Here is a 14,375-nt window from a genome sequence, read left to right as displayed (position 1 = left end):
TCACCTTCAAGCTAATTCTATCCTCTTTGTCAGGAAATTGTACATAGATTTAATCCAAGAAAACAAAGGCTTTGCCACTTAGTTATTTAAGTGGCAATAAGCAACATGTTTAGTCAGGAAATTTGGCCCTGAGCTCAAGGTTAGTACAGTAAAGTACTTTCTATATCACATTTGTGCTATGATATAGTTATTATGTACCTATAATGAAAAAAAAAAAAAAAAAGAACATTTCAGGTAAAGGGTCACATGGGCCTACACACACACACAGGTATGCATCTTTGGTGCTTCAGGGTGTTCCTGAGTATACTTCCTATAAGTAGAAAATGTGGCTCAGTTCACATTATTTCACTACCTGTATTTTGAGTCTGCAAGAGTCTGCTTTTCTAAAATACCAAATGCATTCCTTTTATTCATCATACTATCACAATCACAAATACACACTCTTGTGAGTATATATCTTTTGCATGTGAAAGTATCAGCCCAAGAGAAGACACGGTTAAAAAGAGGTCGGCCATAATTTGTGGTCATATTGAAAGGCAGGCCTGGTCAGAAACATGGCGGGCAGTGACAGTTCTGGTCTGCTTCAGGAATGAGGGGTTCCATGGATGCGGAACTTTGAGTGCTACCACCATGATGGTTCTGGGTAAACTGAGATGGATGGTCACCCCACGTAGGTTCAGTTCAGTTCAGTTGCTCAGTCACATCCGACTCTTTGCGACCCCATGGACTGCAGCACGCCAGGCTTCCTTGTCCATCACCAACTCCTGGAGCTTGCTCAAACTCATGTCCATTGAGTTGGTGATGCCACCTAACCATCTCATCCTGTCATCCCATTCTCCTCCTGCCTTCAATCTTTCCCAGCATCAGGGTCTTTTCAAATGAGTCAGTTCTTTGCATCAGATAACCAAAGTATTGGAGCTTCAGCTTCAGCATCAGTCCTTCCAAAGAATATTCAGGACTGATTACCTTTAAGATGGACTGGTGTCTTTAAAATAATGTTGCTTTCTTCATGGGGCCACAGTTGGAGACTCTGATACTTGTTTTGGTCATCACCCTTGGAAGTCTTCTCAATACCTGGGGCTGTCGCAGGGAATTCCCTGAAGGTCCAGTGGTTAAGACTCAGTGCTTTCACTGTGTTAGCCCAGGTTCAACCCCTGGTCAGGGAACCAAGATCCTGTAAGCCCCACAAAATAAACAAATGAACCAACAAACAATCAAAAAGCTGGGGCTACTGTGATCTCATGTGTCTCACAGAGGAAATTCCTGGCAAGGAGCAGGGTGGGAGAAACTAGGGATAGAATGGCAGTATCTTCAGTATCTTTTGTGGAACGAATTCTTCTACCTCATTTTCCCCCAGAATATGCCTGTCCTCCAATTCTTCCCCTGTTCCATTCCAAAATTTACCTTATTCTCAGAGGCAGAGAACAGCTAGTACTGGATCTACAGCTGAGCAGACTTAAGTCACATGACTATTAACTGAGCCTTCATGATGGACTTCCCTGGTGGCTCAGCTGGTAAAGAATCCGCCTGCAATGCGGGAGACCTGGGTTTGATCCCTAGGTTGAGAAGATCCCCTGGAGAAGGGAATGGCTACCCATGCCAGTATTTTGGCCTGGAGAATTCCATGGACTGTATAGTCCACGGGGTCACAAAGAGTCAGACACAACTGAGCGACTTTCACTTTCACTTTCCTTCACTTTCACCATAAGTGCGTTCAAGATTTGTGAGTTTGTTTACATATTTTGATACCTAGTGTGTTCAATATATCTTTGGAAACCTTTATTGGCTTGTACAACTGTTGCAAATGATCCTCATATGGTAGGAAAACTTGAAAGTTTGTGGATTAGAAGTATCTAGTATTTAACTACGAGAAGGCAATGGCACCCCACTCCAGTACTCTTGCCTGGAAAATCCCATGGATGGAGGAGCCTGGTAGGCTGCAGTCCATGAGGTCGCTAAGAGTCGGACACAACTAAGCAACTTGACTTTCACTTTTCACTTTCATGCGTTGGAGAAGGAAATGGCAACCCACTCCAGTGTTCTTGCCTAGAGAATCCCAGGAACAGGGGAGCCTGTGGGCTGCCATCTATGGGGTCGCACAGAGTCAGACACGACTGAAGCGACTTAGCAGCAGTATTTAACTAAGGTAATTAACTGTGTAGATCACAAAAAATGTGGAAAATTCTTAAAGAGAGGGGAATATCATACCACCTCACCTGCCTCCTGAAAAACTTGTATGCATGTCAAGAAACAACAGCTAGAACCAGACATGGAACAATGGACTAGTTCAAAATTGGGAAAGGAATATGTTAAGGCTATATATTGTCCTCCTGCTTATTTAACTTATATGCAAATAGAATCTGGGTCTCTTGCATCTCCTGCATTGACAATTGGATTCTTTACCACTGTGCCACCTGGGAAGCCCCTCTGCAAAGTACACCATGAGAAACACTGGGCTGGGTGAATCAAAAGCTGGAATTCAGATTGCCGGGAGAAATACCAATAACCTCACATATGCAGATGATGCCACCCTTAAGGCAGAAAACAAAGAGGAACTAAAGAGTCTCTTGATGAAGGGAAAGAGGAGAATGACAAATTTGGGTTAAAACTAAACATTCAAAAAACTAAGACTATGGCATCAGGTCCCATCACTTCATGGCAAATAGATGGGGAAACAATGGGAACAGTGAGAGACTGTATTTTCTTGGGCTCCAAAATCACTGCGGACAGTCACTGCAGCCATGAAATTAAAAAACACTTGCTCCTTGGAAGAAAAGCTATGAAAATCCTAGAGAGAATATTAAAAAACAGAGACATCGTTTTGCTGACAAAGGTGCATATAGTCAAAGCTATGGTTTTTTTCAGTAGTCATATATGGATGTACCATAAACAAGGCTGAGCACCAAAGAATTGATGCTTTCAAACTGTGGTGCTGGAGAAGACTATTGAGAATCCTTTTATCAGCAAGGAAATCAAACCAGTCAGTCCAAAAGAGAATCAACCCCGAATATTCATTGGAAGGACGATGCTAAAGTTGAAGCTCCAATACTTTGGCCACCTCATGTAAAGAGCCAACTCATTGGAAAGGACCCTGATGCTGGGAAAGTTTGAGGGCAGGAGAAGAAGGGAGGAACAGAGGATGAGATGGTTGGATGGCATCACCAGCTCAATGGACATGAGTTTGAACAAAGTCCAGGAATTGGTGAAGGACAGGAAACCCTGGCATGTTGCAGTCCACGGAGTCACAAAGAGTTGGACACAACTTCATGACTGAGCAACAACAAAAAATTGTATTATTAGATATGCATTGTCAGCAGGGTTTTGACAACGGAAAGAGAGAATTCTATCTGTTTGAAAATGAAAGGAAAAGGTTTATATTGATATGTCCAGGAGAGTGAGACCAGTTCAGTTTTGAAGTTTCATGACACAAAATGTACTAGAAAATCAGAAAACTTAGAAAATCAGAAAACTTAAAATATCATGGAAACATCACTACTTGGAAAGCCTTCTGGGAATGGTGAAGACTATCATCTATGAAGTATTGTGTTGCTGCTTATCCTAAAATTTTGGAAGACTGAAGAAAGCATGTTAGTATACAAGTCAACATTTAATTATGACTTTGGGTAAAGCCATATAAATTATATGAGAAAGACACAATTTTTACACTTAATAGGGTACATTGTGGCCTTTTAAAGTCAGAGACAGATAGAAACAAGATGAATTGTATTATGTACTGGTCTGTGTTCAAGAAAGTGAAATGTATAAAGCGGGTATTGAGTTCCCTAATTTAAAAGCAATATGCATTTTTTTCCATACTCATACTTGACAAGGAAAGACTTCATGGAAAACAAATAAAACATGGTAATCTTAAAAGATTAATTCAATAAACTAATCTGTTAAATAATTGGTCTTATAAAATCAGTTACCTTTGTATTCAAACAGAGAGGCATAGAAAGAGTTCATAAATGAAATATGTTTTCCATAGGGACTTAAGCAGAGACTGGTTTATGAAAATAGTCCCTAAAAGACAGACTAACTTCATTTTTAAAGAATGTCCACTAAAAGACAATGACAATTCTCTTTTGTACTAGTTAAGCAACAGGCTGGATGCATGTAAATCCTTCTCAGAGTTTACAGTTATTGTTCTATAGTCTTTGTTTTTCATGTGTATATGGAAATAAGAATAATTCATATCACCCAGAAACCCTGGGCCAGAGTGTCTTTTAAAACAAATCCTACACTGAAACTCAGACTGCAGTTTCCATAGAGCAGTGATGACTGTCATTACCTGGTTATTGTTATTTTTAAATAATGCAGGAAGAAACATCTGCACTTTTTAGTTGTTTCCGATTTCTAATTGGGATGGTATTGCTGTATTAATTGCCATGTTACAAATATTCTTTGTGACTAAATAGCTAAATAAACATCCAATGTGATCTAAGGGAGCATTTCTTTTACATCTGGGAGAGATGTGAAAGATTCTGACTTTCAAATATTCAGTATACTGAAACATCTAGTGTACCAAGGGAGTGGTAAGGAACATTTGTATTTATTTTTATTTGGTTGAACTTAAGAAAACCAGTTATTTGGAATCATAGGCTAAATGGATCCTCTGAGATCATTAGCTCTGTGGCATTCAAAATGTTCTAGTACTGTCATGAATCCTTTATTTCAAATGCAGCCTGATGGGGACCACCGCTGTTTGAAATGGACATTAGGTAAATCAATTTTACAAGTTCAAAGCTGAACATTTACACAATATTAGGTTCCATCAATATGGTAAATTGTGTGTACATATTCCATGTACATATTTCTCTATTACAGTTTTTAAAATATTTTTTGAAAGAAAAACCTGAGTCATACACTCTGAGGCATTTTTTTGTGTGTATAACGGTTCCTTCAAACAGCTTGAAAAGCTCTCATGTAGCTTTACTATATCATTTTAAAGATGAAGAAAGTGAAACCTAGAGGTTGAAACGTTACTGTGCAAGAATACATAATGGCAAAACCGAAACTCAAACTCAGGTATCCTGGCACTTCCTGAAGGAGGAATGATTTTGTTTGTATACATTGAATATTCATTCTGTGTTAGGCACTTAACTCATGTAGTGTTTGTAACAACTGTATGAAGAATTAGTGCTATAGTCCTTGTTTTTACAGAAGCTGGAATTTATAGATGTTAAGTAATCGAGTACTTTAACAGGGCTAAAATGGTCAGAATTTCATTGAATTTCATTTGTCTTGACACCCATGACCAGACCCATCTCACAGCTCTGATATTTGAATATGTGATATAAAGGGCCAGCTTAGGGTAGGGTGAATCTGAGGCTAGAAAGTCTTGGTCTCTATCTGTGGATCCTTTGCTATGCTTTCAACTAGGTAGATTCAGGAAGAACTTTCCACAGACTGGCCTTGCCTTTCAAATTCTGTTTAGCTCAGAACTGGGCCTCCCTAAACACTCAAATTTCCTACATATGAGCTCATCCTATTTCTGACTGTGCCAGAATTGCTGCCGAGTTGGAGAAGATATTTATATATATTTAAAAAAAAAGAAAAAACTGCAGATTTGGATAGAATCAGGTCCATTTCTACAGTGATATTACTGACAGTAATATGTAGAAAATGTTTTTGAGCTGAAATAAATACAACTATTGAAAAGGAGGGGCTTTGCAGTTTTTGTGCCCAAACCTTCTGAGTATGTTTCAATCCTTTAAATCTACTGGGTTTAATTCTTGCTCTTACTTAATATCCATCATAAATCAAAATGCTTTCAATTTTATCAGAGCATTGACTACATGTAGTAATTAGCATTTAAAATCATTATCTGGAAGTCCTGTGGGAAATTTCATAGGTGAGATGATCCAACTCCAGCCTCCAGCTGACTGTAGGTCAGAAGCACCAAATCACCCTCCATAATTGTCCTCAATTGGTAATCTCATCCCAGCTGATGAGAGGCTCAGGCCAAATTAAATCGAATTACTTATTACTTCTTAGCAACGCATTTCAGCCGTGACCAGGTCAAATTGCACTGCCTGACTTGTGATCGCCTAGAAGCCAGTTTTGCTGGAAAAACAGCACAGATCTGAGGTCCAGCAGTGAGAAAGACAGCCAGTCCTGAGGGAACCTCCACTTGACTATGAATTATCTTAAAACAGCTTTCAAAGATGGCCCCGTGATTTGTATTTAAAATTTAGAATCCGAGACAGAAGAGGAAAACCAACAGTCTCAATGATGTATGTGAGCAAATGATGAAATAGGAAAGTCTTTTCAAAATTTAAATGAAATAAATGATCATAAAAAATTTAAATCCATTATTAAAACTTAATAGCTCATAAGTAGCTTTATATGAAAACAATAATTCGAAGAAGTGAAAGAAAAAAACTCTTTATAATCCTCAAACAACCCAATAACAGAAACTATCATTATCTTAATTTTTCAGATGGGGATACTGAATTATAGAAAAATTCAGTAATTGCACAAGACCAGGCATCTATTTTTAATACATAGAAATTGGGACAGGAACTGTGCATGCTTAAAAAAAAAAAAAAAAAAACACTTCCATGATTCTAATCCTTGCACTTAAGAGGTAACTGTTTCAACACTTGGGTATAGAGAGATTGGGGCTGGGCTGAACAGATAGGATGCATATACCTTCCCAGATCTCATCCTGCCCTTGGACTCAGGTGGCTTTTCTGTGCTCACAAAGCTGTGAAGGGCAAGGCCAGTTGTGTTTTTTTCCTCCAAAGAGGTATAGTCCCAGTAGAGGGGGGTGGTATTGAGAAATAATAGGCTTCTTATTTTTACCTTACCCTCAAATATAAAGGAGAATTGATCTGATAATACTGTTGGGAGTCCTCTGCTGTGTGTAATTTTTATTGAGATAGAGTTGATGTATAATATTGTTAGTTTTAGTTGTACCACATGATGATTTGACATTTACATACGGTTCTTTATGAAATGAACAACATGATATGTCTAATAAACGCCTGTCCCCATGCAAAGTTATGATTTGTTGACTGTATGCATTATGCTGTATAGCAGTGGTCCCCAACCTTTGTGATGCTTAGGACTAGTTTTGCAGAAGACAATTTTTCCATGGATCGAGAGTGGTAGGTAGGGATGGTTTGGGGATTATTTGAGAGCATTACATTTATTGTGCTAATGATAATCTGTGTTTGCAGCTGCTCCCCAGATTGGGCTTCCCTTGTGGCTCAGCTGATAAAGAGCCCGCCTCCACGGGCAATGTGGGAGACCGGGGTTTGATCCCTGGGTTGGGAAGATCCCCTGGAGAAGGGAAAGGCTACCCACTTCAGTATCCTGGCCTGGAGAATTCCGTGGACTGTATAGTCCATGGGGTCTTAAAGAGTCGGACACGACTGAGCGACTTCCACTCACTCACTCCTCAGCACTAACATCACACCTCAGCTCCACCGCAGATCATCAGGCGTGGGATTCTCATATGGAGCGCACCACATAGATCCCTCTCATACACAGTTCACAGGAGGGTTCACACTCCTGTGAGTCTGGTGCTGCCACTGATCTGCCAGGAGGCGGTGCTCAGGCAGTACTGCCAACAACGGGGGACGGCTGTAAATACAGCCATTTACAAAGAGGAAGCTTTGCTCACCCACCACTCACCTCCTGCAGTGTGGCCCAGTTCCTAACAGGCCATGAACCGATTCCGGTCTGTGACCCAGGGGTTGGGGATGCTTGCTGTATACCACAGCTGCATAACTTATTATGTAGCTGGAACTTTGTAGCTCTTAATCCCCTACACCTATTTTGCCCACCTCTCATCTTCCACCACTCGGTTCTATGAAAAATGCCACTGGTATTTTGATAAGGATTGCATAAATCTGTAGATTTGCCCTGGGGAGTATGATCATTTTAACAATATTAATTCTTCCAGTCCATGTACACAATATCTTTCCATCTGTCTGTCTCATATTCAGCTTCTTTCATCACATCTTACAGTTTTATGAGTACGGGCTATTTTTTTTTTTAACCTCCTTTTTAGATTTATTTCTTGGTAGTTTACTCTTTCGATGCTCTTGTAAATAGAATTGTTCTATGAATTTCTCTTTCTAATTGTCCATTCTTAGTGTGAAGAAACACAACAGATTTCTGTATTTACTTTTCTATCCTGCAACTTTACTGAATTCATTGATGAGTTCTAACAGGTTTTGGTGGCATCTTTAGATTTTTCTACACATAGTATCAGGCTTCCCAAGTGGTACTAGAGATAAAGAACCTGCCTGCCAATGCAGGAGACATAAGAGATGCAGGTTCAACCCCTGGATCAGGAAGGTCTCTTGGAGGAGGGCAGGGCAACCCACTCCAGTATTCTTGCCTGGACAATCCCTTGGACAGAGGAGCCTGGTGGGCTATAGTCCATAGGGTTGCAAAGAGCTGGACATGACTGAAGTGACTCAGCACACATGCACATATAGTATCACGCCATTTGCAAACTGACAGTTTTACTTTGTCCTTTCCAGTTTGGAGCCATATGTCATTTCCTCATCTGATTGCTGTAGCTAGGACTTACTATGCTAAATAAATATGTCAAGAGTGGGAATCCTGGTCTTCCTAATTCACAAAGGATGTATTTTCAGATTTTCACCATTGAGGATGATGTTAGCTGTGGGCTTATCATATATGGCCTTTATTAACTTGAAGTATGTACCCACTTTGTTGAGACTTTTGTCATAAAAATATACTGAATTTCCTCAAAAGCTTTTTCTGCATCTGTTGAGCTAACCATATGATTTTTATTCTTCGATTTGTTAATGTGCATAACCTGTACTGATTTGTGGATGTTGAACCACTCCTGAATCCCTAAAATAAATCCCACTTGATCATAATGTATAAGCCCTTTAATGTATGTTTAGTTTAATAATATTTTTTGGGAATTTTTGAATCTATTTTCATCTGTGGATTTTGGTCTGTATTTTCTTTTTTTGTGAAAATTGTTGATTTCTAGGAATATGTCCATTTCATCTAGGTTGTTCATTTTATTGGCAAATAGTTGTTCAGAGTAAACTTTTATGATACTGTTGCAGAAACTCCGCTTCTGTTCACTGGTGACAAACAGAGTTTTGGGTGAAGTAGTAAAGAGAAGTTTTAATTGCTTTGCCAGGCAAAGGGGGTCACAGTGGACTAAAGCCCTGAAGACTGGGTGACCCACCCTGGAGAGAATAGAGAGGAGTTTTAGTGTTCAAGGAACAGGGCGTGATCAGCTCCCAGAGAGTTCTTGGATGGGTTGGCATCAAGGTGAAGTTTCAAGCATCATCAGCCTTCTGGTTTCAACTAGTTTAGGGTCTATGATCTTGTGGTCAGCAGTTTTCATCTGGAGTGTGGTCGGCTTCCCGTAAAAACTGCTTTGGAATGTGTGTCAGGCCTTCATCTATACCTTTCAGGAAACTGGGAGTTTGGTGATTCTGTTGTGTGGCAGAATTATAGTCTAAATTGTTACCAGTTCCCTAGCCCAACAGTTCTTCTTTGTTTCTCCTTCTTCACATTTCCCAATCATTAACTCTTGAGTCAGCATTTTACTTCAAAAGACAAGGACACAGGAGCTTGTATATGGTTTCAGTATTTTGTATTTATATGTTGTGAGTTGCAAATTCTTTTTCATCTCTGATTTTATTGATTTGATCCCTCTCTTCTTTCTTGATGAATCTGGCAAAAGGTTTGTCAATTTTATCTTTTCTAACAACCAGCTTAGTTTCATTGATCTTTTCTTAGTGTCTATTTCATTTACTTCTGCTCTGGTCCTTTTTGCTTCTTCCTTTCACTAACTGTTGATTTTTTTCTTTTTCTATTTCCTTTAGGTATGAGGTTAGACTATCTGAGAATTTTTTTTTTGTTTCCTGATGTAAGCCTTTATCACTATATACTTTCCTCTTAGAACTGCTTTAGCTGTGTCCCATAGATTTTGGATTGTTGTATTTTGTTTCCATTTGTCTCAAGATATTTTAAAATTTCTTCTTTGTTTTCAATCTTTGAGGATGTTCTCTTCCCCTTTACCTCTCTTTCCTCCTTCTGGACCCCTATAATGGAAATGTTAGTACACTTGATGTTGCCCTAGACGTTTCTTAAAACTGCTCACTTCTTTTTAACTATTCATTTTTCTATTCAGCTTCAGTGATTTCTACCACTCTGTCATCCAGATTGCTGATCTTCTTCTCTGTATTATTTAATCTACTGTGGGTTTCTTCTACTGTATTTAAAAATTTAATTTATTGTATTCTCATCTCTGCTTGGCTCTTCTTTATATTTTCTAAATCTCTGTTAAAAACGATGACCCAGAGGGATGGAATGGGGAGGGAGGAGGGAGGAGGGTTCAGGATGGGGAACACATGTATACCTGTGGCGGATTCATTTTGATATTTGGCAAAATTAATACAATTATGTAAAGTTTAAAAATAAAATAAAATTGAAGAAAAAAAACAAAACAAAAAAACTTTTAACTTCTTACTCTGTTCATTCCATTTTCTTATGACTGAGCATCTTTGTAATCCTTACCTTGAATTCTTTGCACATTGCTTATCTCCGTTTCACTTGAATCTTCCAAGATTTTATCTTATTCCTTCATTTAGAGCATTTTCCTCTCACCTAATTTTGGTGTTTTCATTTCTATGTATTGTGTAGGTTGGTTATGTTTCCTGACCCTGGAAAAATGACCATTTGTAGGAGACGTCCCATGCATCTGAGCAGTGCACTCCCCTCCAGTCATCAGACCTAGATGCTCTAGGGGTGCCCTCGATGTGTACTGCATGAACCCTCTGTTGTGGTGGGTTTTTACTGTGATGGACTGTCTTAGAGGTATGGTTCATCCCTGTTCTGATCGGTTGCAAGGCCTCTTCTTGTGAAGAGGTCACCAAGTGCTGGTGGGTAGGGCTGGGCTATGAGGTGATTGGCTGTGGAGCCCTGGGGTGGGGGTGATTCCTGTTCTAGTTACTACCCATTGGTCCCGTGTGTCCCAAAGCTGGTATCGTTCTAACAGCGAGTGTGGCCAGATCCTGGGGTGGCTTGCTGAGGTGTCTTGAAGCTGGTGTCAGCCTGGTGGTGGGACAGCTGAAGCCTGCCATGGCTGGCTACAGGGCTGGGGTGGTCCTGCGGCTGGTGTCCCCCTACTGGTTTGGGGCCAGGACCAGGGTTGGAGCCTGCCCAGTGGCGTGCAGAGCTGGATACTGGGGTCTCTGACTGTAGAGCCTGGGATCCCACAGCTGCCATCCATCCATCAGAGGGCAGGTTCTGGGTCCAGAGTTTCCCAGGCTTAATGCAAGTTGCTACAGGATGGAGCCAGAGCCTAGAGTTCCTGCCTGCATGACCTTGGGGATTCAGAGTTGGTTTTGGCCTGTTGGTGTGTGGGACCAGTGTCCATGGCATCCAGTGTCTAGTGCTGGCTCCCTGTTGGGAAGATCCTGGTCCAAGGTCATTAGTTCCAGGGTCCTGGTCGTCTTAGAACTGGTATTAGCCAGCGTGGACACAGTGGGATCCAGGGTGTCCTGGGTCCAGCTCCTGTCCACGGGTGGCAAGACTGGCCCCAGTGTTAGTGCCAGCTCACTAATGGGCAGGGTTGGTACCCACAGACTTTTGTGTGCATCTTTTAGGAGTGGAATCTTTATTTCCTGTAGTCTTCTTGCTCTCCTAAACATAAGTACCAATGGTCTTCAAAACCAGGTTCTGGGTGTTCATCTTTCTAGTGCAAGACTCTCAGTTTGGGGAACGCAGTGTGGGGCTTAGACTCCTCACTTCTTAAGGAGAACTTCTGCAATTGTAATTATCTTTTTGCATGTTGCCCTCCATGCTGTATGGTCTTGAATTACACTGTGTCTCTTCAAATGCTACACATCTCATTGTGGTTCTTTCTTTATATCTTCAGTTGTAGAAGATGTCTTCTGATAATTTCGGGTCTTTTTCATTAATAATTTCTCTGTGCATGCATTGCTAGGTCTCTCCAGTCATGTCCAGCTGTTTGTGACCCTATGAACTGTAGTCTGCCATGCTCCTCTGTCCATGGGATTCTCCAAGCAAGAATATCAGAGTGGGTTGCTATGACCTCCTCCAGGGGATCTTTTAGATCCAAAGATCCAACCCACATCTCTTATGTCTCCTGCATTGGCAGGGGACATATCTTTATCACTTGTGCCACCTGAGAAGCCCAATTTCTCTGTAAATATTAGTAATTTTGGTGTACCTCTTTGTTAAACTTTTAGCTGTGTTTATCCATTCTTCTCCATAGTTCATTGAGTATTTTATTATCATTATCTTGAACTCTTTATTTGGTGGATTACTTGCCTCCTCTCAGTTCTTTGAGATTTTATCTTTTACTTTCATTTGGAACACATTCCTTTGTCATCTCGTTTTCCCCTTCTCTGTGTTTATTTGTATGTGGTAAGCAGGTGTGCTGTGGTTCCTGGTCTTGATGAAGTGACCTTATGTAAGAGATGTCTTCCAGGGCCCAACGGCACACTCTGTCTGGTTCCTGGAGCTATAAGATCTACGAGTGCTCCCTACATGGGCTAAGTTAGTGCTTCTGTGGTGGTGGGGCCAGATATTGCAGTAGAAGCTGGGCCCTGCCTTGGGTGGAGACTGTTGACTGCTGTCGGGCAAGCCTGGATCCTGGTACAGTCAGCCACAAGTCAGGGGGAGTCCTGGAACTGGTCTCAGCCTATTGATGGTTGGAGCCACCTCCTGTTAAGGTTGACTGCAGGGACCAGGGGTTCCAGAGTTGGTGCTAACCCACTGGTGGGTGGGGCTGCATCCAGGTGTAGTTGGTTGTGGGCCCACGGGTCCTGGGGCAGCTTGTTGCTGGGCCCAGGGGGTCTGAGGGCTGGGGCTGCCTTGCTGCTGGGAGGCACATGTTCCAACACAGCTGGCTGTGTAGCCTGATGTCCCAGGGCCTTGCTGGGCCCCATGTTTTGGTGACCTGGTAGGTAGTGCCAGATCCTGAGGCAGCTCACCAGAGGCCTCATGAGAGCCTGGGGCTTGTGCCAACCTGCTGGTGAGTGGGGTTGGATCCCCATGAGACTGAATGCTTCGACTCTGGGGTAGCTGGCCTGGGTACTAACTGGTCAGCTGGTGGGGATGGGCCCCAGTGTTGACAGGCTACAGGGAGGAGTACCACCAAATGGGACTTGCTGCTCCAGTGTTCTCCTGATAGAACAAGCTCCGCAAAACGGCTGCTACCAGTGTTTACGTCTCTGGAGGGAGTCACAGTGGCTTTTTGCCTTTCTGGGAGGCTTCTTCGAGATTAGCAGCTGGGTATGACCCAGGCTTCTTTCAAATTACTGCCTCTGTGCTGGGACTCAGGTCATGCGAGATTTTACATGTGTCCTTAAGAACAAAGTGTCCGTTTCCTACAGCCCTTCAGCTGTCCCGTATATGATCACAGGTGGTCTTCTAAGCCAGATGTTCTGGCCCTTATCTTCATGATGCAGGACCCCTGCTCTGGTGACCCTGATGTAGGGTTCTGATCCCTCATCCCTTGGGGAGAACGTCTGTAACTGTGATTATGCCCCTCGTTGTGGTTTGCCTACCCAGGGTGGTAGGTTTTGACTACACTGTTTCCTCCCCTCCTACATGTCTCATTGTTCCTTCTTTTTATGCTTTGTTGTGGAAAATCTTATCTCCGTGAATTCAGATCACTCTCGTTGATAGTTGCCCTGTAAATTGTTATGACTATGGTATGCCTGTAGAAGGAGGTACGCTCAGGGTCTACCTACTCTGCCATTTTGGTCAGTAAACTTTATAATTTTTTTTTTTTTATTGATAGCTGGGTATGCTGTATAAAGAAACTTCTATAAATAGGGCTTTAGTAACATGGTGATGAGATGTGGGAGTATTCTGTAGCTCCATAATTTGGTCTCAGCCTTTGAGTAAATCCTGTCCCTCTAGACAAATGTTTCTCAGGTTTTTTTTCTCCCCCTATCATTAGAAAGGACACGATGGCTAGAATGTGTTGAAGTTGGGTATTTCCTTTCCCTTGGTCATTTAAACTTTGATTATACAGTTCACCCTTGAATAACAGTAACATGGGAATTAGGGGTGCTGAACCTTTGCACAGTCAAAATTCCACATATAATTTTCATTCCTTAGAACTTTACTAATAGCCTACTATTGACCAGAAACCTTACCACTAACATAAACAATATATATTTTGTATGTTATATGTATGTCTACATGTATTTTATGCATTCATGACATAACTTTTTTCTTATTTTTTGATATTTTTAGGCTACATGGAGTTTTTTGTGGATTTCTTAAAATTGCTACAAAATTTTTTCAATGGATTTATTGAAACAATCTATGTATGCTGCTGCTGCTGTTAAGTTGCTTCAGTCGTGTCCAACTCTGTGTGACCCCATAGA

The sequence above is a fragment of the Bubalus kerabau genome, chromosome 14, assembly GCF_029407905.1.
Source record: "Bubalus kerabau isolate K-KA32 ecotype Philippines breed swamp buffalo chromosome 14, PCC_UOA_SB_1v2, whole genome shotgun sequence".
NCBI classification, from domain to species: domain Eukaryota; kingdom Metazoa; phylum Chordata; class Mammalia; order Artiodactyla; family Bovidae; genus Bubalus; species Bubalus kerabau.
Note: the sequence above shows the minus strand (reverse complement) of the source record.